We start from the raw sequence: 23,239 nt of genomic DNA on the forward strand, positions 1-23,239 counted from the left end.
CTGGAAAAGAACTGAGGCGTATCTTACAACATGGTGCATCTTTTACACAAAAGTGACGGAACAGCGGCGTAAAAGAGGCACACAGCCTTCATAAAACTGCCCTTAACATTTTAAATGATTGTTTCTAGATGCTGATAAGGTGTAACCTATCCACAGATTTGTTTCAGGTAAGTCCAACTCAGGGTTGCAGATGAAATTTAGGCTTGTTGAAGAGTATAGAGGACATAATACATGTGCAGGCCTACTAATGAAGTGAGTCATGCCCACTGCACTCTTGAACAAATGTCAGACCTCCTCTGTCTCCTGGAACAGGCCTAAACCTCATCTACACAATGTGATGTGTAATGTTAGGAAACACAGGTAATATAATAGAAAAACGTGCAATTTTTTTTGCTCATTCCACAATCACATCACCTGTGTTTCCTTTGCTTAGGTATCTCATTGTGGAAATGTAGTCTATCATATGAAAGACTACGTAAAATGTGAGCACTGTATGCAACAACTTTGACACTTACAGAAGCCTCACTTTCTCCATGCCTCCTACACAGTTCTAAATGTACATCATAAATACAAACAGTACAGAATTAATTATACATGTTAAATGGTTTATTTTTGCTGTTCTCAGAATTTATCAAATTTCACTAAAAACAGTGAGTTGAAGGTATTCATCATATAACAGCGGGGAAAAAAACACAATCAAAATGATTGTGTTTAAAAAACCCATATAACATAACCAATCAGAAATCAGAACTCCTCAAAAGTAACTTACTTTCCATGATGTCGAAGGATGTCCTATGAACAGCTTACACTCGGTTGTGCTGTTTTTATTTTCAGCCCGCCACTTTCTGAAAGAAAACCTCCATCGTTTTGAGAAATATGTTACATACAATAAATGACTTCTCGCTCTCTACCACACGTTTCCACAAGGCCAAATCATGTAAGAGCCATTTATAACTCTTGGAATTCTTGTAAGCAAATCCCGTCATTTTCTATTTCCGCAACTTTCAGAAAGAAAACGTTCAAGATCACTTTCACAATCCTAGACTAATAATATCTTACCCTTCTTGCTCAGTCATGTTCTACATTTCCTATGACACTGATACTGCTTACTATGAAGCAGACTTACACTACCTCTATGACTACTACAATTATTTAATTCTCTACATCACTTTTAATCACAAAGCAATATAAAACAGTAGATAAAATTATATCAACCTCTAGAATCATTATACGCCAGTTACCTACCCTAAATTCTCTTTTCTGAAAACAGAAAGTAAGAATATTTTTAACTAAAAAGGCAACATTGTATCGTAGTCAAATGGCAATAATTTCCGAAACAGCACATTTTTTTACATTTTATATAAGCTGTGTAATAAGCGGATCTTGTCAAATGTCCATCATGCCATATAATAGCTGCAGTTACAAATGTTCTTCCTAAAATTAACGACTGTGTAGCCACAACATTTGTAATTAAAGTTGAAGACTTACTTTCATCAGGTTTATATACTTGGATTTTTAAAATGACATTATAATCAAAAGTTTGGACCAATAATCTAGACAGCATTGCAGACTTACATTCCCTCTACTCCATGTTTTGATTCGCTGCTTGAATTAGCTTATAAAAAAGAAACAGTTTTTCTGAACTCATTCAAAGTGCAGTTATTTTTCCATGACGTCAAGTGTTATGGTAAGAAGACCGTTTGCTTTGGGAAATACTCTATTGTCCCTCAACTAATCTGTGCCCACCACTTTCTGTAAGAAAATCTTCTTTTTTTCCAGGAACTATTTAATACTCAAAAATAACTTATGTCTCTGTACTACACTTATCCTCAAGGCCAAATTGTGTAGGAGCCATTAGAACCTCTTGAAATTCCTCAGAGCACATCCCGAGATTCTTTCCCTAAAATTTTGGTTTTAAAAACACCAGGTAAGAATTTTTAAGGTCATACGGCAATTTTTTTTTTAAAGTTAAAACAGAATCGTTGCAGAATGACCAGCCGTTTCTAGACTTTAAATAAGCTGTGTAATGTCCTGATGTTATTGAAGGACCGTCCTGATATATAATTGCTGCAGTTACAAAAGTCCTTCCTGATATTGACAACTGTGAAGCCACAAAATTTTTAATTAAAGTTGTCAATTTTCTTCCATCAGGCCTACATCGTTGGAACATTAAAATGACATACTGGCCATATGTTCGTATAAATAATGTTGACATCATTTCAGATTTACATTGGCTACACTCCATGTTGTGATCAGCTGCTTTTACTAGCTTATTAAAGGACACTGATTTACTGTCCGGCAAAGTTAAATATATAAATCTTTCTGAGTCTACACTAGTAGTACTTGATACCCTACAGTTCTCGCCGTCATGCTGCCATTGATAAGAAATGCCAAACAGGTGATCTACATCTACACCTTCAGCATGCAATACATCAAGCATATACATTAAAAACTCCTGACAATCTTGCTGAATATTTTGAGAGAATTGTGTTTGACCTGAACATCTGTCTAACAGATTTCGAATTTCAGACACACTTTCTATTTTTGTTCTATCAGTGCTACATTTCTCTAACACAGAATTTTTAACAAACTGCAAAATCTGTGATCCGAATTGACCACAATCTCTTCTTTTACATTTTCTAGAGAACACAAAACATTAACCACTACATTAGCATAGCAGTTGACACCAGAACTGTTTTCAAATTGAAAACCAACAACATCTTCAACAGAATCCATTTTCTTTCTGCTTATAATTTCAGGTTCATCAACTTTTCGTCTTTTTGCTACAACCTCCCTAGTATTGGTCACATTTCTTCGTTTCCGGCCTACCACACGTTTCTCAAACAAAGGATATTGAGGCAAATGTGGCGCATACTCTCTTCTTAACCTATTGTATTCCTTAACACAATCTAGATCCGCACAAATGTTTGTGACATCACACTCAATCAAGTACAATCCCGATAAAGTTCTAACTCGTGACAATGCCACATATGCCATACCCTCCTTGAACACAGAACTGCCAATATTCACCAATGCACTGTCTACACTTAAACCTTGTGATTTATGGATTGTCACCGCATATGCCAAGCAAACAGGAAACTGCTTACGGCGAACATATAAGTCTTTTACAAGCAAAAATCTAGCAGAGCAACGACCAATTAGCTGTACTTCCTCAATGCCATCAAATGTAATTTTTAAAAATTCAATTCCATCTCTATTTCTGTATTTCACAAAATCAACAACATTACCCATTGATCCATTTACCAGACCTCTTTCAACATGTAAATTCCTTCTTAAAATTATACGGCAATTTAAGCACACATTCAGAGTCTTTTCAAAACCTGCAGTTTTAGATATAGTCTTCTCTAATGAATCCAATTTTGTTTTCAAATTCTCAGACAAAATAATTGTTGATCCCATATGCTCTACTCTGTCAATAGCTTCCAGTTTCACAATCTCTTGGTTTTCTAAATGCAACATTTTGTTGTTGAAGATGGCACATTCTGCAAGAGTTGGCATCAAACATATTCCAGATTTCTTCTCAGTAATTTTCTGAAAAATATTCTCAGGCACAACGTCTTGTTCTGGATATAAATTTGACAGTAATCGTGCATGTAAAGCTTCTTTCCCATGCTCGGTCACTTTTCCAATTCTAACATCTTGTAGAATATTCTTGTAAACTTCATCCTTCGCCTGACGCATATTTTCATGCAGTTCAGCATAATTGAAGTTTAACCATATATTGACTTTGCCAATGCTCCCTAGGCACTTCCTGGTATCTTCATGCGTGAGCATTTTGAACACAGGTTGTCCTTTCACTGGTGTCAGCTGCAGAAGATCTCCGAAAACAATGATGTGTTTGCCACCAAATAACACATCATACTCTGTTTTAAGAACTTCTTGCATTCTCAAATGCAAGCATGACATTGGAAACCATGCTTACTTCGTCAATGATAAGAAGTTTCATTTTCCTCAAGACTCTTGAAACTTCACAACAAGCATCTCCAGATAACTTGTGGTATTGTAATTTGTTATCATGCTCCACTGGCAGCATCAGTAGACGATGCAAAGTAATACCTTTAATGTTATGTGCTGCCAGTCCAGTTGGAGCGGTGACAACACAAGACAGCGATGACTCAGTCCTTTCCTTCAAATAACATGAAATTGCTTTAATGAGGAAACTCTTTTCAGTTCCCGCTTCTCCACTCACGTACAGTCGGACAGGCTTCAACGACGTACATGAGCACTCTTTCTTCTCATGACTTAATCCATGATCAATTTGCTTGGTAACTTCGTCATATATTTTCCTCTGCTCAACGTTGAGTTGTCTTTCCAAGTCTTCTAAGTTAACCGCATCCTCCTGAGCATGTGCCATGGCTCTTTCCACTTCATTCATGGCAGTGGCAGCTTCATTTTCGATAACAGGTCCTCCTAGTGGATCCTGACTCAATGAAACAGAACTCTGACTGTCCTGAGAACTGTCTCTGGCAATCTCGGCTGCAATCGTTGCTTCCTGCTCGATTTCTGCATTCAACATTTCTACATATTTGGGAAAAGCAGGACATTCTATGGTCTCCTTGGCGGCAGTGAAAGAGTCTTCGTAACAGAGGAAATCTCCAGCAGTTCCTCTTCTGCACGCCAAGGCTTGAAAAGTTGCAAAAGTGCTAAATAGAAAAACTCCTTTTTTTCAGGAGATTCGCCACTCAATTTTCGATGGTTTACCAAGTGGCATTTTCTTTGCTTGACCACACATCCCTCACTTCCAATTACAGCATACACTCCTTTATCAATATCTTCTTTGATGTTCCTCTTGAATATGTAATTTTGTAGAACCTCATACAGATAAACATTCTCAAGGTGACTGCTTCGATTTGGATAATATGTATCCAACATGTTGGTCTTCAAAATGTCAGTACTGTTTGGCTCCTTTTCTGCCAAATACTCAATTTCCCGCACAGGTTTCAGAACTCGATTACGCGTTGCAGCAAGACCAAGACTCGCCCAAACGATACTCCTAGATTTGGCATAGAGACTTGCTGAAGACAACCGGTCAGAACATTCGTAAGCTCCGATTTCTCGATGCGACAACATCTTCAGACTGAAACTGTACAACTTCTTACTGAGGCTCTTTTCATGGGCAATGTCCTCCCACATATCCTTCAATTCTGTCTTTTCTTTTTTGGTGATGTAAGATGTCACATACCGAGCCACAGCCATACAGTTATCAGCCACAAACTGTATATCCATGTTAGCATTCCACATGGACAAAATCACTGGGTTGTAGTCGTTGATGTACTTGGACTCTTCATTCCTCTTCAAATTGTATGTGTTTTTAGGTGATTTCTTCATCACATTATGTCGCAGCGAAGACATCAAACTGTTCACTCTTCCTTTAGAAATCACCGGTCGTGGAAAGGCGAAACGACATTTGGTGTAGAACTTGTCCTTGTTTCTGAATTTACGACGACAGTACTTTCCGCAACGATGGCTTTGGAAGCGTAGAACTTGTTCTCTTAGGCTTTTGTCCTCCTTTGCGTTTGGAACAGCACATGTAGAATACTGTTCTATGAAACTCATCACTAAGTCTTCTGGATCTGTTCCAAATTTAGGTGCATCCTTGATCCACAGCAACATATGTATATGAGTAGCACCTCTTGCTTGGTACTCCTTTCTCCAGAAGAAATCCAACACCTCTCCAAGAGGTGGATTCTTCTTATTCATGATGAAAGACATCATAGCTTCAAATCTATGATTGAAGTACCTGCATACATTCACTGGATCCAAAGAGCACAGTTCTCCGGGTGTCTTGAATTCGATGTTTTCGATGTTTCCATTTGCCTCTCGTAGAAATTCAAGTAAGTCTTCCCAGCCATACTCGGCACAGCTCAGAGTGAGGAACCATGTGGGAGTTCCTAAGTTCCTCAGCATACATTTTAAATCACCATGACGACGGTACCAGTACTCATTAGTACCACGCTGACACGCCATGAGATTAATCAGGTGACAATCCAAAATACTGTCTTGGACATTGACTTTATCCATAAAGTCACTTGCCGAGATGTTTTGCATCTGTATACCACTTTTCAAGATGTGGTTCACTGCATATGACAGTCCAGACAGATCGCTTTCAAACAGGAGATGAAACAAATAGGGAATGCATTGTCGAAACCTAGCATCTTCTGCATACAATCGTAAAGTCCGGTATTCAGAAGCAGGAATTTGATGAGGTCGCTCATCATATCTTCCTCCTTGACCTGTTGGAAATAGCTGTGGGAAACACAGAGCTTCCAAACTTTCCTCCCAGACACTAATGGGACTCCCTTTGGCTTGTTTCATTTGAAACAACTCAATAGCATTCCCCATGACTTCCTTGGAATGCAAAGGATGAACACTATAATGTTCATATATTTCTTCACTTTTAGAGGGTTCTACTTTCTCAATTTGACCAGCACACAAATCGCTATCCTCTTCCTCACTTACTTCCTCTTCTACAACATATACATTCTTATAGTACTTATTATTTTTTTTCAAATACAATGTTGCCTTTTTGACTTTCCTAACATCTACTAAATCTTGCCATATTTTCTTACTCTTTGTCGGAACCCCATTAACTAAGATAACCAGAGGTTCCTCTTCCACTTTTTCTACTCCAATTGTGTTAATGTTTTTCTTCAAATCTAGAGGCAAATAAACAACTCTTCCCTTTAATCCTCTCTGTAAATCTGATGGAGGCAATTTCCCTGTCTTTGGCTCCATTCTTACAATAGCCTGAAAGGGATGGATACTTTGAATCAAAATAGATTCATAAGTATTTAAATCCTTCAATTCAGAAGGAATCTCAACCAATTCCAGATTATTATGAACCGCTCTAGCAGGCATCTGGTTTTGATTTAATTTATTACAACAATAAGTACACACACGTTGATCCGATCCCAAATCAAAACAATTTTCTACCATCAAGTATGTTGCGAAATCCTTCCATTCACTATTATTTTCCCTTTCACTTTTTGCATATAAATCCACTAACTTAGTCTGATTCTTATAATAAGTGCGTCGACAACACACACAAGTGAAATTAGGCATCTCACTTGATTTCACCTGAAACGTGGCAATTTCCTTCTGAAAATTATCTGTACTGGAAACCTGTACACTATCTGTACTCTTCTTCTGGGTCAATTTCAACATTCTCCTCTTTACTTCCAAAGTAACAAAACTCAATTTCTTCACACATATTCTTCACATCTATTTCAGAACCATGCAAAAGAGCAGCGCATAATTGTTTAAGCATAACTGCTGGACTCTTAGCATAATACAACATTCTAACTAATTTCCTCACTTTATTATGATGCACTGCTAGCATCCTGAAATGATGAAAAACACTCTGGCATACTCTCCTGGAAAGACAAGCCAGTGAATGACCATGCAAACCTGTCACTTCTCTCACTCTGCAAGGATCTAATTCTTGCAACAACTTCATTTTCTGCTTCAAACTTTTCTTATTAAATGTCCGTACAAAATCACAAAGCAAATTGATGGAATCCTGTCGCACACTGCAAATACTACTACACTTCCAGGTGTACACAGGTCCCTTAGGACGTCTTCCTAAAACCTCATTACCTAACCTCTCTTCTGCCTCTGTTGTCACAAGTTTTTCTTTTTCAACTGGACAACCATCTTTCACCTCATAAGCTCGACCACTGGTGTCAACTGCATGCCCCAAATTATTATCCTGGAAATAACTCTCCTCATTAAAAAATGCCTCACAACTTGAACTATGCATCCATTCTCCGGAAAAAACTTCACAAAAATTACTACGATTAACTATTCTCTTCCATCTACTATTTCTTTTGAAATCATAAATTGCCTTGTTTAGCTTCCTAATTCTATTGATTATCAAAATAAATAACTTTCGTTTAATTTCAAATGCCTGATCAATAACTTTCTCAACTTTTTTTTTCTCTTATAAAAAACAACTTTCTGTTGACCTTTCTTAATATTTTTTAACAAATTGCCAATTATCCTGTTGCGGAACATTCGTTTACGAATGTCCCTAAACTGTTGTTTCCTTCTACTATCATGCACAGAGTTATCTCTTGCTCTAGCAGTAACATTTTTGACTGGCCTTTCCTTTCCGTTCAAATTGCTTCTCTTTTTCTGGACATTTTCTGTAGTACTACTTTTTTTTCTAGAAATGTTTCTTATGAATGTTTTCGTGGTCTTACCCGGTGCTTTCTTGGTGACTTGACGATTTTTTATTGTAGAGGACTGCTGCAGTAAATGATGGACCTGCTGTCTTTGACGTTTTGTAGCCTTTCTCATTCTATCCTTAGTTGGCATTCTCAAAATTTGAAATGATCTGCAGTTGAATCTGTGGTAAAATATAATAAAAAATGTTATTAACCACTATTACCAAACAGTAAATCAATAACAGTCATCAAAAACTTAACACACTACTTGACATTTTTACATAGAATATTTTTTAGTGCTTTGGCAAATTTAGAATACACAAATATCAGAAAAGAAATGCAATTCTTTTTCATTTTACCTGTCCTGTTTTATATGTGAATCTGATCTAATTTTATGAGCATATTTTAATATTTTATTGAAGACACTACACATAACCTGTTTTTGAAGGTGTGTTTAATTTTAAATGAAACGGTTTACATTTTTACTTTTCATTTATTGTAAATTTTAAAAATAAATGTTTATAGTTCCATAGGCTCAAGCAGGTCAGCTTCCCAGCCTATGTCATACAATTCTGACAAATCGGCATCCTCATCATGTTCTTCATCATCCTCAGGATTTAAATCATCCAAGGGATCTACTTCCACTGACGTTTCAATTACAAATTCAATGATGAGGTCGAGATCAACTGATTGCTGATTGTCACTCATGGTTGATGTTGTCGTTATCTTTAAAGAAAGAGAACAACAATGAGATGTTGCAGAGTAAGAGACAAATCTCAGAGATTATAATAGTAAAATTGTTTAACAAGAGTAACATTTTGCAGCTATTATTTAGCCATGTCCAGTGATGCTGAGGAGGTGAGGCCTATGTCCAACTTTTCAGTGAACAGGACTCATCTCTTCTTAATATTGGATAAGCCTCACCGACTCTGTGTCCCCTGCTCATACTTAAATGTACAGGGGCAGATTTATGCTAAGTGGCGCATCCCCACGGATGCACCAGTTAATGTGCACCGCTGCACTGCCACCCATAGTGTGCCGCATTTACAATGTGGAGCACCATTGAGCAAAAACAGCACAGATGCGTCACACATCTGTGCCGCAAAAGCAGGACATTGCAGGAATCTTGCATAAGCGTGACATGTCTACTGCAATGCACAGGAGGAAGCCTCACATTGCATGGTGCATCACTTCTTATGCCTGATTCAAACAGGCGTAAGGATTTGATTCAGCAATGCTATAAAGCTGACTCAGTGAAATCTTCTAAATTTCACTGTGTTAGTTTTACAGGGCTTTCATGCAAATTAATGCATACCTTGCAACAAAACACCTATATGAAAACTGACGCAGGTTTCATGTGGCACAGGACTTTACAGCATGACACATCTGCCTAGATGCATCAAGTTGTAAATATGTCGCCACATAGCAAATCTTTTGCACCGCTGCTGCGTCACAAAAGTGACGCAAAAGAGACATACACCTATCATAAATCTGTCCCTAACATTTTAAATGATTGATTCAAGATTACGATAAAGTGTGGCCTATCCAGAGGTTTGTTTGAGGTGAGGCCTACTCAGGGTTGCAGATGAAATTTACGCTTGTTGAAGAGTACAGAGGAGATAATACATGTGAAGGCCTACCAATGAAGTAAGTCATATCCACTTCACTCTTGAACAAAGGCCAGATCTCTTCTGTGTCCGTGGACAGGCCTAAACCTCATCTGCACAATGTCATTCGTAAACTTAGGAAACACAGGTGATGTAATTGAAAAATGTGGAGTTTCTTTTCCTCATTTCACAATCACATCACCTGTGTTTCCTTTGCTTAGGTATCTCATAGTGCAGATGGAGTCTAGCATATCAAAGAGTACACAGAATTTCAGTAGTGTATACAACAATTTTGACATTTACAGAAGATTCAGCTTCTTATCTTGTTGGAGATGAAGTGAGACCTGTTTGCAACATGGTGCATCATTTGCATCACTGCTGCATCGGTTTCATGTGGCACGGGACTTTACAGCATGACACATCTGCCTAGATGCATCAAGTTGTAAATATGTCGCCACATAGCAAATCTTTTGCACCGCCGCTGCATCACAAAAGTGACGCACAGTGACGCAAAAGAGGCATACACCTATCATAAATCTGTCCCTAACATTTTAAATGATTGATTCAGGATGACGATAAGGTGTGGCCTATCCAGAGGTTTGTTTAAGGTGACGCCTACTCAGGGTTGCAGATGAAATTTACGCTTGTTGAAGAGTACAGAGGAGATAATACATGTGAAGGCCTACCAATGAAGTAAGTCATATCCACTTCACTCTTGAACAAAGGCCAGACCTCTTCTGTGTCCGTGGACAGACCTAAACCTCATCTGCACAATGTCATTCGTAAACTTAGGAAACACAGGTGATGTAATTGAAAAATGTGGAGTTTCTTTTCCTCATTTCACAATCACATCACCTGTGTTTCCTTTGCTTAGGTATCTCATAGTGCAGATGGACTCTAGCATATCAAAGAGTACATATAAGTTGAGCAGTGTATACAACAATTTTGACATTTACAGAAGATTCAGCTTCTTATCTTGTTGGAGATGAAATGAGGCCTGTCTTGCAACATGGTGCATCTTTTGCATCACTGCTGCATCGGTTTCATGTGGCACAGGACTTTACAGCATGACACATATGCCTAAATGCATCAAGTTGTAAATATGTCACCACATAGCAAATCTTTTGCACCGCCGCTGCGTCACAAAAGTGACGCACAGTGACGCAAAAGAGGCATACACCTATCATAAATCTGTCCCTAACATTTTAAATGATTGATTCAGGATGACGATAAGGTGTGGCCTATCCAGAGGTTTGTTTAAGGTGAGGCCTACTCAGGGTTGCAGATGAAATTTACGCTTGTTGAAGAGTACAGAGGAGATAATACATGTGAAGGCCTACCAATGAAGTAAGTCATATCCACTTCACTCTTGAACAAAGGCCAGACCTCTTCTGTGTCCGTGGACAGACCTAAACCTCATCTGCACAATGTCATTCGTAAACTTAGGAAACACAGGTGATGTAATTGAAAAATGTGGAGTTTCTTTTCCTCATTTCACAATCACATCACCTGTGTTTCCTTTGCTTAGGTATCTCATAGTGCAGATGGACTCTAGCATATCAAAGAGTACACATAAGTTGAGCAGTGTATACAACAATTTTGACATTTACAGAAGATTCAGCTTCTTATCTTGTTGGAGATGAAATGAGGCCTGTCTTGCAACATGGTGCATCTTTTGCATCACTGCTGCATCGGTTTCATGTGGCACGGGACTTTACAGCATGACACATCTGCCTAGATGCATCAAGTTGTAAATATGTCGCCACATAGCAAATATTTTGCACCGCCGCTGCGTCACAAAAGTGACGCACAGTGACGCAAAAGAGGCATACACCTATCATAAATCGTTTTTTTTTAAGCCCTTGCTCCATTTTTAGATCACTTTTAACATGGCTATGTAAGTCAAATAATCAAGATCTAAATTTGCCAAGCACAGATGGGGGCGTATTTACAGGGACTTTGCACCACAGGGAAAGGTCTTAAATTAAAATGGGAAAAATAACATCAGAGAGACTCAAAGGCCTTATAAATATGCCCCAAGCAACCTATCAACCTCTAGCATTACATATCAACAAACCTAATTGTATTCAAAAAACGTTTTTAAACACAACTTGTAAAGCAATTATATTCATACATTCATGGGGAAGTTACTTAAAATACCCTAAGACACATGAAAGCGTTTTTTTTAAGCCCTTGCTCCATTTTTAGATCACTTTTAACATGGCTATGTAAGTCAAATAATCAAGATCTAAATTTGCCAAGCACAGATGGGGGCGTATTTACAAGGACCTTGCACCACAGGGAAAGGTCTTAAATTAAAATGGGAAAAATAACATCAGAGAGACACAAAGGCCTTATAAATATGCCCCAAGCAACCTATGAAGCTCTAGCAGTACATATCAAGAAACCTAATTTTTTTCATAAATCGTTTTTAAACACATCAACTAAATCAATTAGATACCTTCATTCAAGGGGAAATGACTTAAAATGGCCTAAGACACATGAAAGCGTTTTTTTTAAGTCCCTTGCAACATTTTTGGGTCACTTTTAACATGGCTATGTTAGTCAAAGAATTAAAATCTAAATTTGCCAAGCACAGATGGGGGCATATTTACAAGGACCTTGCACCACGGGGAAAGGTCTTAAATTAAAATGGGAAAAATTACATCAAAGGAAGTCAAAAGCCTTGAAAATATGCCCCAAGCAACCTATGAAACTCTAGCAGTACATATCAAGAAACCTAATTGATTTCAAAAAACGTTTTTAAAGACATCTTGTTAAACAATTATATTCATACATACATGGGGAACTGAGTTAAAATACCCTAAGACACATGAAAGCATTTTTGTAAGACCCTTGCACTTTTTTTGCTTCACTTTTAACATGGCTATCTAACACAAAGAAACAAAATCTATTTGTAAAACACTTGACACAAAGCAACATTTTAAATACACAACTTTCTTCATAATTTTCTCCCTAAACCATACTATTCTCTACCTAAATTAAATGAATCTTTTCTCACCTTAGCAAATACTTTATGAGTTTCAAAACAGTCTCAGAAACACACCAAATTGTTTTTAGCAGAGCAAAAGGTATGCACTCCAGAGTCTGCAGCTATGAAAAGCACAGAAATGCTGTAACTCATCACACATATCTCTCATGTCACCCAATCAAAACTCTTCCCTCACTTTTTTCAAATCAACACCCTTCCCCCCTCTGGCCTTTCTGCCTTTTTTGCATAGCAACCACCTCCTGAAAGACCTCTCATGTTTGCAAGTTCACACAACAATGTTTCAATTGAACTCTGAACTCTCAGTGCACCTGCGTATCCAGTGCAATCTTTCATTAAATGATTTTTTCTTGACCATTCAAATTACATCTTTCAAACAACACATCCATGCACCCTAACTTTCTGTTTTCAGAAATCAAAATCCACCAATCACTGCTACTGCTTCCTTAACACAGAAACTCCACAGTTTTTTTCATTTTAAACTCTTATTTTTCCAACTGCCATTTCATTGCCACACTTCATCTGACTGCAGCAGAACCTTCTCTCACCATGTTTTCTGTCTGGATTGTTGGACATAGTTACATCTACTGGGCTCAAAGGTATGCTGAGAACAGAAATTTACCTAACCTCAATTTACAAGATGTGGAAATTAAGTGGTTTGGCCACAGAGGATTAAAATGTCACCAATTGATACCATTGGTGAAAACCTTTATGCATTTGCCTAAACCTGGCCTGTTAATTTTGCACTGTGGAGGTAATGACTTGGGCACTTTGACTGGTGTAGGTCTGGAAATGCTTTTTAAGGACACCTTTGAGCAATTGATGGCACTTTTTCCTCAAACTGCCTTGGTATATTCAAATATATGCCAAAGACAGAAATGGAGGTGGTCGAACCAATTTTGTCCACAAATTGAGAAGTCGAGGAAGCATGTAAACAAATCTGTTTCAGCTTACATGAGAGACCATGGAATGGGCTCCATGTACAACAATAACTTGCGTTACTACATGCAAGATATCTACAGAGGAGATGGAGTTCACTTCTCAGATGAGGGCAACAGAGTTTTCATTTTGAATTTAAGACTGTGCATTGGTACCTACTTATAAGTACCTAAATGTACCATAAACCCAAAAGCTCTTCTCAGAGCTACCCTACATCTGATCACTCACAATTATTATTTTACTCTAACTTTTTTCACAAATTTTCAACAAAGTACGCTCCCCGGAGCGCTACCCGGTACGCAAACCGGAAGCTAACCGCGCGAAATATTTTAAAAAAATGTTTTTTTTCCGCACATATGGGCCTCCTCAGCCACCCTCAGAAAACCTAGGGGGTCAAAATACGTCTACCGTGCCCCCTTCTACCCATTCTGAACATTATTTGCCCTCCATCTTGTATTTTAATTCGACCGAAACACAAAATGGTGGACTCCCGTAACGCTGCAGGTTCGCGTAAAGGGGCGCTCACCGGGAAGCGCTCCATCAAAAAAGGTGGGAAAGTAATTTACAGAAGAAACCCTGGAGACACTTTCACCAAATATAGATTTGCTCATACTACATACCAATCCCTACCATTTTCACAAATTTGGTTGGAATTCCATTTAGCCATTTAGCCTGTAGACCTCTCTAAATACCCTGAGGTAAATTACTTCACAAAACACATCTGAAGTGTTGGAATTCACAACCAATTAAAATGTTACTTTCATTTTCTATTTTTTTTACCTGACATTTGATTGGTTATGTACCTGAATATATATAAAGGAAAAGAAGGAAACACAGCCATTTTGACTACTACTTCCTGGTGTACATTTCAATAGGATTTTCACTAATAACTTCAACTTCTTTTTAAAGGTAAGTTGTTATTTTAAAAACTGAACTATATTGTGCACTTTAAGTTAATATGGTAAACTTTTTCTGATAGTTATATACTATCCCTCTGTAGTAGTTATACATTTAGATAGACTTCTCTGTTATAGTTATGGATGGAGTTAGGCTTGTCTTGTATAATTATGAATTTACTTACGTTAAATCACATACACTTTTTTATATTCCTACTTCCACTCTGATACTATACACTGCCCAAAGATAAATTCACTGTTAAAAACTGCCTATCTAAAATTAATCCCAACAGTGCCCTATCTCTACTAATATATATTTTTTTATGCAAATTTCAGGCAAAATGGAAGGCGAACAGAAAATTTCATTTGAAATTCTCCTTGCAGAGACCAACCAAGAAATCATTGATCCAAATGACATTGATTTTATGGATGAAACTTGGGACCAAGAACTACTGCAATGTGTGCAATCAGTAGATGTCCTCCTTGAAAATGAGGACATTTTACACACTCAAACATTACAAGCTATGTTCAATGAAAATAACGACATTTCAGACAGTGAAATGTTAGACATTTTATTAAATTTTGAAACACAATCACAATAATAAATAATTGCTTAAAAAATAAAGAAATAAAAAAAAATCAACAAAACAAACAATCAATTAACATACAATATTTGAAAAGTGTATCATTCTTTTTTCCTTATAGTACGCTCCCCGGACCGCTTCCCGGTTCGCAAACCGGGCGCTACCCACGCAAAAAAAACAAAAATGTTTTTTTTTTTTTTTTGCCCTGCGGGGCCCTTTTAAAGCCTCCACATCAAACCTAGGGGGTCAGGGAGGATCTACTATGCCCCCTTATGGTCATTTCCCCCTTTGTTTTGGCCTCCTCTTGTCTCTCGATCCTACCGAGAGACAAGATGGCGGCCGCTCCGGACTGTTTAGAATGTTGACAGACACCGGAGAGCCAATCAGCTTCGCTACGCGAAGTTCCGTTACGCGTCAAGTACGCGAACCGGAGCGCTGCCCGGAGCGCGCTTACAGATATATATCTTTTTTTAAACGTTAATTTCTCAAAATCCACTGGATCACATATATTGAGACCTAGCAAAGGCACATCGGGCTACCAGTCCCTACAATTTTGCCAAGTTTCGTGCAAATCCATTCAGCCGTTCGGGCTAAAAGTGAGGCCAACCGCCCTATGGAAATTAACATGGGAAAAACACGTTTTGGGACCCCCCTTTTTTCTCAGCCCCCCCTTGACAACCCTCCCAAATTTTCAGTTGCTGCTCAGAAACAAAATGTTCCATTTTCCTGAAAATTTCAGCCAATTCCGTCCACAAACGCCAAAGTTATTAGACATAGAATTTTCAAAAATCCCATAGAGAAAAAATCCTAACTATATATACCTACTGGCGACCGCCAGTAGGTAATATATATATATATATATATATATATATATATATATATATATATATATATATATATTAATTTTGTTTAAAAAGGATCAGAATAATAGATATATTTAAACAATATTAAGAAACGTATTGAAGTCTGGGGATAATAGATATACTATTCTCCCTCCAGTTTAAGCAACAGTAGTGAATGCGTAGGCTTTCAGAGTGGTTACATTTACTATTCCAACTGCAAACAGTTCAACACTAGGGAAAGTATTGGGCTTAGAAAGGGTAAGATTTGCCATTCTGCCTCCAGTCTGTGCAACATTAGGAAGGCTTTGGACTTCGGGGGGGATCAAATTTACTATTCCCACACCAGTCTGCAACAAAAGGGAAAGAGTTGGACTTCGGAGAGATTAAATTTACTATTCATATTCCACTCTGCGCACCAGTAGGGAAAGCATTGGACTAAATAACTAAAATAAATAGGTATAACGATTTACACAAATGAGGATCAATTAATTAACTAATTAACAATTAATAATCATGTGTTAATAATAAGTGTAACGTTCCACGCTATACTCCTACAAACCTAGCAATCCACAGCTAAAATAGAACTAAAATAAATCAATATTACATAATGTACCTAATTAATAATGAATTAAATAAATAATAAACGCATAATTGCGAATTAATTATGAATTAATTAACATCCCACCCTATACCCCTACAAACCCAGCAGCACACACCTAATATGCGACTAAAAAATACACAAATTGCACATTTAATAATCAATAAATTAATGAATTAATAATGAATTGTTAATTAATTATTACTTAACTTCCCACCCTATATCCCTCAAAATCTAGCAACCCAGTACAACATTCTATATTACCGGTAGCAATTAAATAAAAAATCTTAAATCACTGAATATTACAAACTACATTCTGACTATTACTGTCTGAGTGGGCCTTGATTAATAAAATGTATACTCAAATGATACTGTGCGCAAACCATTGTAAGCTTATGACCATGTATGTTACAGCTGACTACTGTTTAATAAAAATAAGTTTAAAAAAACAGTTATAATAACAATAATAGCACATAAAATTAATTTATGAAGTATAACACATTAAGATAATTCAAAAACTATATTGTTACAACTATATCAATGAAAATGATATTAACATCAACAATATTCACCACGGTATTACTTAACTGAAAAAATCTATGCTCTCGCCAACAATATTTCTGTATCATGATATTTTTTCAACACAATATTGTTTTCCGATATTTCTGTTCACAATATTTACAACTCAATATTTTGTCTGAATATCGTTACTTGCTTGCCTTGGGTACAGGGCCAGGACTACTAATGGATAACTATGAGGCCTCCCCCTTCTTATGTGCGGGATTCACACAATGGATGCTGTAACTTATGGGAAGAAGGTTGTCTAGGATGTGTGACGCTTCTGTGATGACGAGCGAGTCAAGCTTGTGATAGATGATGAGGTCTGCGATGATTGGTGTGTTTCAGTACTGCAGTACAGCAGTTCGAGCGCTAATGAGCAGGAGCTGGAATGTGTGTTCTGTAGTTTGAGGGTGTGTGGCAGTTAGTAGAACGTGTACAAGGTTAGGTCTATGTGTCTATACCATGTGTGTCAATGCCATGTGATATGGCACTGGAATAGTAAACCTGCTTCGATGATAAATACAGTACCCTCAGACCAATGCAAGTTACATCAGACAAGGAACTGTAGGTCTTAATAATAGTTGCTCTTTTGGATCACAGCACAAAGTAGCAAAATTGCATGCACAATGCAAACAAGGTTGTTGCTGCATTAAATAACATGGCTAGATGAAAACACCAGGTTTTGATGACCTTCCCATAGAATTTCATGCAACATACATTGATCAACTTGTACAAGTCCCAATTGAGGTATACAATGCAGTGAGGCAAGAGCATGGCCTTCCACCCAAACTTGAAAGGTTGTAATGGTACCCCTCCTGAAAACAAGCAGAGATGCAACAGAAATGTTGTCATACAGACCCCTCTCAATGCTTAAAACCAATTATAAACTGTTGAGTAAAATTCTAGCTCTGAGCTTCCTACATTGCTCTACAACAGGTATAAAAGATTCTACACCAGGGCCCAAGCGAGGTGACCTGGGTGTGATGAAGAAGACGCAAGCCACTACCACATGGTCCGAAAATGCCCTCGACTACTATATTATTGGGAGATTGCTTTTATTAGGCTCATAAGTGAGACAACTAACAGAAGCATAGAGCATACACAAGGAATCCTGCATACCGGGACTCCATGTGCAACCACAGGGCAAGAAAGGGAACCAGGAGATTTATAGATCAGGGAGTAACAGAGGCCCTTGACGCCCCCCATGGTGCGCTCTTAGGGTTCCTTGTTTTGGAGGGGCCCCCTCACCCTCTAAGCCATGCCATGGCATGCCTTGCAGAATGTGTGCAATCACACTGATCAATAAATAGTTAAACGCTTGGGAAAGTCAGGCCAGGACCAAACCAATAACTCTCTCAGTAGCCACCACACTCCTTGATACAGCCTCCCTATGTCAATCAACCTCCCGGTTTAGCCCAGGTACAACAAAACAGCAGCACACAAAGTAACTCTCCACGGAAGTACTCAGCATCCATAGACATTATTCACATGTGCTGCCCCATACTTCATTACAGCTTACTACTCACCAGAGCACTGCTTACCACTCACCAGAGAACAAATCTCTTATCTGTACCCCAAATGTAACTGCTTGACATCAACCTGAAGCTTGATCACCTCCAGTATATAATGCAAGGCTTGCAAATCTCGCTTTCCATCTGTCACCCACCGCAGTCTCCTCCCATGGACTGCTGTTCTAACATCCCAGCACATAAGCACTCCTGAAGAGCACACCAACCCCAGTGGTGCATGAGATCATGCCTCCATGTACACTATAGGTAAGGCACACCCCACACATCTCAATACTCTGTGATCTTACACAGATTTGATCACCTCAATCTCCCTGGCTAGACACAATCAAGGACAATCTGCCCAAGAAACCTCAGAAGAACCCCTCTTCCAAACCCACTGATTCATTACACCACAACTGTCCTAATGAAATATAGGTGTGGAGTCTCTAATGCAATTTCCCTGTCTGCCCTCGTCCAAGAATGCCGTTTGACACTTTCACTTACATGGTTGTGCTTTTCCTCCGTACCACTATCTTAGTATTACAATGCAACTTCCTCCACCTCATTCGAACAGAAACACTGATGGGGCGGGCGTGTTACCTCCAGCCACAAGGAGTCCTTTAAATGCAAACTAGTGGACTTAATAAACTCCTTCTTCTTCCGGTGTCCCACCCTGGAGATTAAACAAACATTATACTGCCCACATGGCAGCAAAGATTCCCTTATTAATTGCTTCCTTCGTGAAAGCTCTGCACCTATCCCCTCACCCTCCCTTGTGATGAGATTTTCTGTGGAGATTTCACCCTTCACTGGTTACAAGACAGACACCCAGACATTCCTTCTCACTTCCTTTCTATTGGGCAGTGATCAACAGCTACAAGGCATCTTTCCAGTCAACAATAAGTAATCCACCCTGGGCCTGATGTTCATAAAGAAACACCACATACATATATCTAACTCCTCAAATTCTGTGTCTCAGAACACTTTTTAATTATTTGAAAATCTTGACCTTAACACATCCTCCTCATTCTATAATGGAAGCGAAAGTGACAAAAACCTGGACCCCGCAAACAGAAACACATTGACAAAAAGCATTAACAAAGCCAATTTTTCTGACTTTACTGTGTAACATGCACACACCTGCACAGGTAGGCACAGACTATTTGTGCATTGTATCTGCCTCTTATTTCAGTTGCATGTCAAAATATGAATTACAAAATTACCACCTGATATAACAATCGTGGCTTAAATACTGTGTATAGAAATATTGCTCCATTGGGTGTAGATGGTCTATTATTCCCTCTCCAATGGGGTGGTATTTATGTAAACGATATTAAGGACATATTCTCTCAAACGATATTCAGGCCATAATATTCTTGCATTATATCACTTATATCCGTGCCCTGCTTCTATTATTCCTTAAGCATGTTTCTGCTGCATTGGGCACAGAAAGAGGCAAGGTGCACAGAGACATGTCACAAATAGACATAGCGTGCTTATGCATGCCTCTGTTTGCATGTGTTAACACGTTTAAGCCAGACCACCTGGCTTTTACAATTAATTTTCTATCATGATAACATGACAGACATGTTCATTTCTTTATTTTCGGAAAGTTATTAACAATTTGTCATAGATGGCATATCTTCCTTTTTACTTCCATATTTCAACACAGAAACGCGTGTTCCTCTCTCCCTTGGGATATATGAACATTGATTGCATTCTTCATAACGTAAATCTAACATTTTCCTGCCAAGCGCTGTCATGAATACGCAATTTATGGTTCTAGGCAGCTATGCAATCTGGAAGTCAGCAGACAGTGGCATTCCGATAAAATGGCTTTCATCAAGAACACCAATAACACTCAGGTGTAGCGAAAGTGTGTATGGAGAAATTACATATCAGAATATTAGCATTTTTATTCAAAAGGTTACTTTGCTACTGAAGGAGCGATGCTTGTGCGGTAACAAAATGTACTCTAAGGCATCTTATTTTTAGTAATACTTATCGTTTGTATTAGTTTTACATTTCTGTACAACTACATGATTCATTCATTCATAACGCACCCTATTTGTCTGAAGTAGAATGTAAGGCCTGTTAAAATAGCTGTCCGATGACCAGATGGCAGTTATTGTGTTTTTTTTCCATGCGAAGATCTGCAGTTTCTTAGCCGCAGTTAAAAAAGCAGACGCCTCTCTTTCTTGAGTCCGACTGATACGAATTGCCCGGCATCTATGGATGATATATTGAGATTTTACGACGCCTGAATGGTGCATTTTATGACTTCATTTTTTAACATAGCAGCAAATGTAGGAAATAGATAATAAGGATTTCATTAGGAAAAGAGGTGTAAAGAGCTGATGTGTGCATCTTTTCCCACCAGGCTAAATGTTTATAGAATGATTACCTTTCTTACTCATATTCAAGTGAAATAAATTACTTTAATGAAGTGTGAAAATCCAGAAGAGAAATTCCTATACACGTGAAAAAAAATGTCCCCCTGAAGTAGTATATTTAATTAAAGAATGTAATTAGACTACTCATGTGAGGCAAACTGGAGCACATTCGCTGTGCTTTTAGAAATTCTCTTTTTTAGGCGGCCAACTGGAGAAATACTGTGACGAGAAAGTCATGAAGTTCCAATTCAAAGAAAGAACATTTTGAGTCCATATTTGAAATTTTTTAAGGAAATACGTATATTCCTATTCCTATATTACAGCAGGGTATATATATATATGTACACGCATTTAGATATACATATATGCATATACATGTGTACGTTTGTATATATAATATGTATGCATGTATATATGTGTGTGTATGTATATATATGTATGGTTATATATGTACATATGTATATATGTATGTATGTATATATATGTATATATATGTATATACATATATATATATATATATATATATATATATATATATATATATATATATATATATATATATTCACTTAAAAAACCATAGGTTTCAGGCCATATATAGTTAGGAATTAGCATTCAAAAAACCATTGAAATTGCTCCTATATAGTTAGTTGTACTAACTATATTTCGCGCACCCGCAATCCACTGCTGATGATGTCACATATTACATCATTAAAGACATGGTCAGTGACATCACTGATGTCATCACTGATGACATCTCAAATGACATCACTGATGACATCACTGATGACATCTTATTTGACATCACTGAGGACATCATCCAGTGACTGTGTGTTTCTGTAAAGTTTAAATATGTTTTACATATTGAAGAATGAGTGTCTGGATGAAGGATTTAGTAGGTGCGTGACTGACTGTATGCGTGAGTGATTAAATGTGTCTTACTAAATGAATGGGTTACTGACTAAACTGTCTGAATGTGTGCATCAGTATGTCTGTTGTTGTGTAAGCTGCTGCATGGGTTGATCAGTAGCTATAGGAGTGGCTATATGGATTATTGATTGGTTGCCCAAGTATTTGAATGGGAGACTGAGTGTGTGTGTGGGTGGCTGCGAGGTGTGTGACTCTGTGCATAGATGTGTGAGCAGTTGATTCACTAGGTGTATGAGTTCAAGAGTGCATGTGGAAACAGCTATATGGGCGGTTGACTGTGTGCATGGGTGTGTTGGTGAGTGAATGGATATCTCAGTGCTACATGTGCAAGTAAGTACATATGTAAAACACAGTGCATGTGAGAGTTGGCATATATAAATGACTATACATGAGAGCCAGTGAATGTGCGAGTGGCTATATGGATCATTGTGTACTTGTATCAGTGATTGTATAAGAGAGTAAGTATGTGTTAGTATATGTTTGAATAAGTAAGGTGTTGTGTGTATAACTGTATAGTTGAGGAAATGGAAGTGTGATTGATTCTTTGCATGACTGACTAGGTGTGTGAGTAACTCCATGGATGAGTGGCAGTGTGTGAGTGTCTGTATAGGTGCATGAGTGCATATGATAGTGTTGTATTGATGAGTGACTGTAGGTATGAGTGATTCTATGGGTGAATGAGTGAATGTGTGTGTAGACCTAGGAATCAGTGAGTGCGTATGTAGTAACTGGTATTGGTGTGTCTATGGTTTCAAGAATGGTAGTCTGTATTTAACACTGGGTGTATCAAAGGTTATATTAGAGTGTGAGGAGGTGCATCGTATTATCACATGAATGATATCATCAGTGATGTGATCAGTGATGTCAAATGAGATGTCAAATGAGATGTCATCAGTGATGTCATTTGAGATGTCATCAGTGATGTCACTGACCATGTCATGAATGATGTAATATGTGACATCATCAGCAGTGGATTGCGGGTGCGCGAAATATAGTTAGTACAACTAACTATATAGGAGCAATTTCAATGGTTTTTTAAATGCTAATTCCTAACTATATAAGGCCTGAAACCTATGGTTTTTTAAGTGAATTTGTAAGGTTTTTAAAATGCTAATTCCTAACTATATAAGACCTGAACCCTATGGTTTTTTAAGTGAATTTGCAAGGTTTTTTAAATGCTAATTCCTA

The sequence above is a fragment of the Lissotriton helveticus genome, chromosome 1_1 (assembly GCF_964261635.1).
Source record: "Lissotriton helveticus chromosome 1_1, aLisHel1.1, whole genome shotgun sequence".
NCBI classification, from domain to species: domain Eukaryota; kingdom Metazoa; phylum Chordata; class Amphibia; order Caudata; family Salamandridae; genus Lissotriton; species Lissotriton helveticus.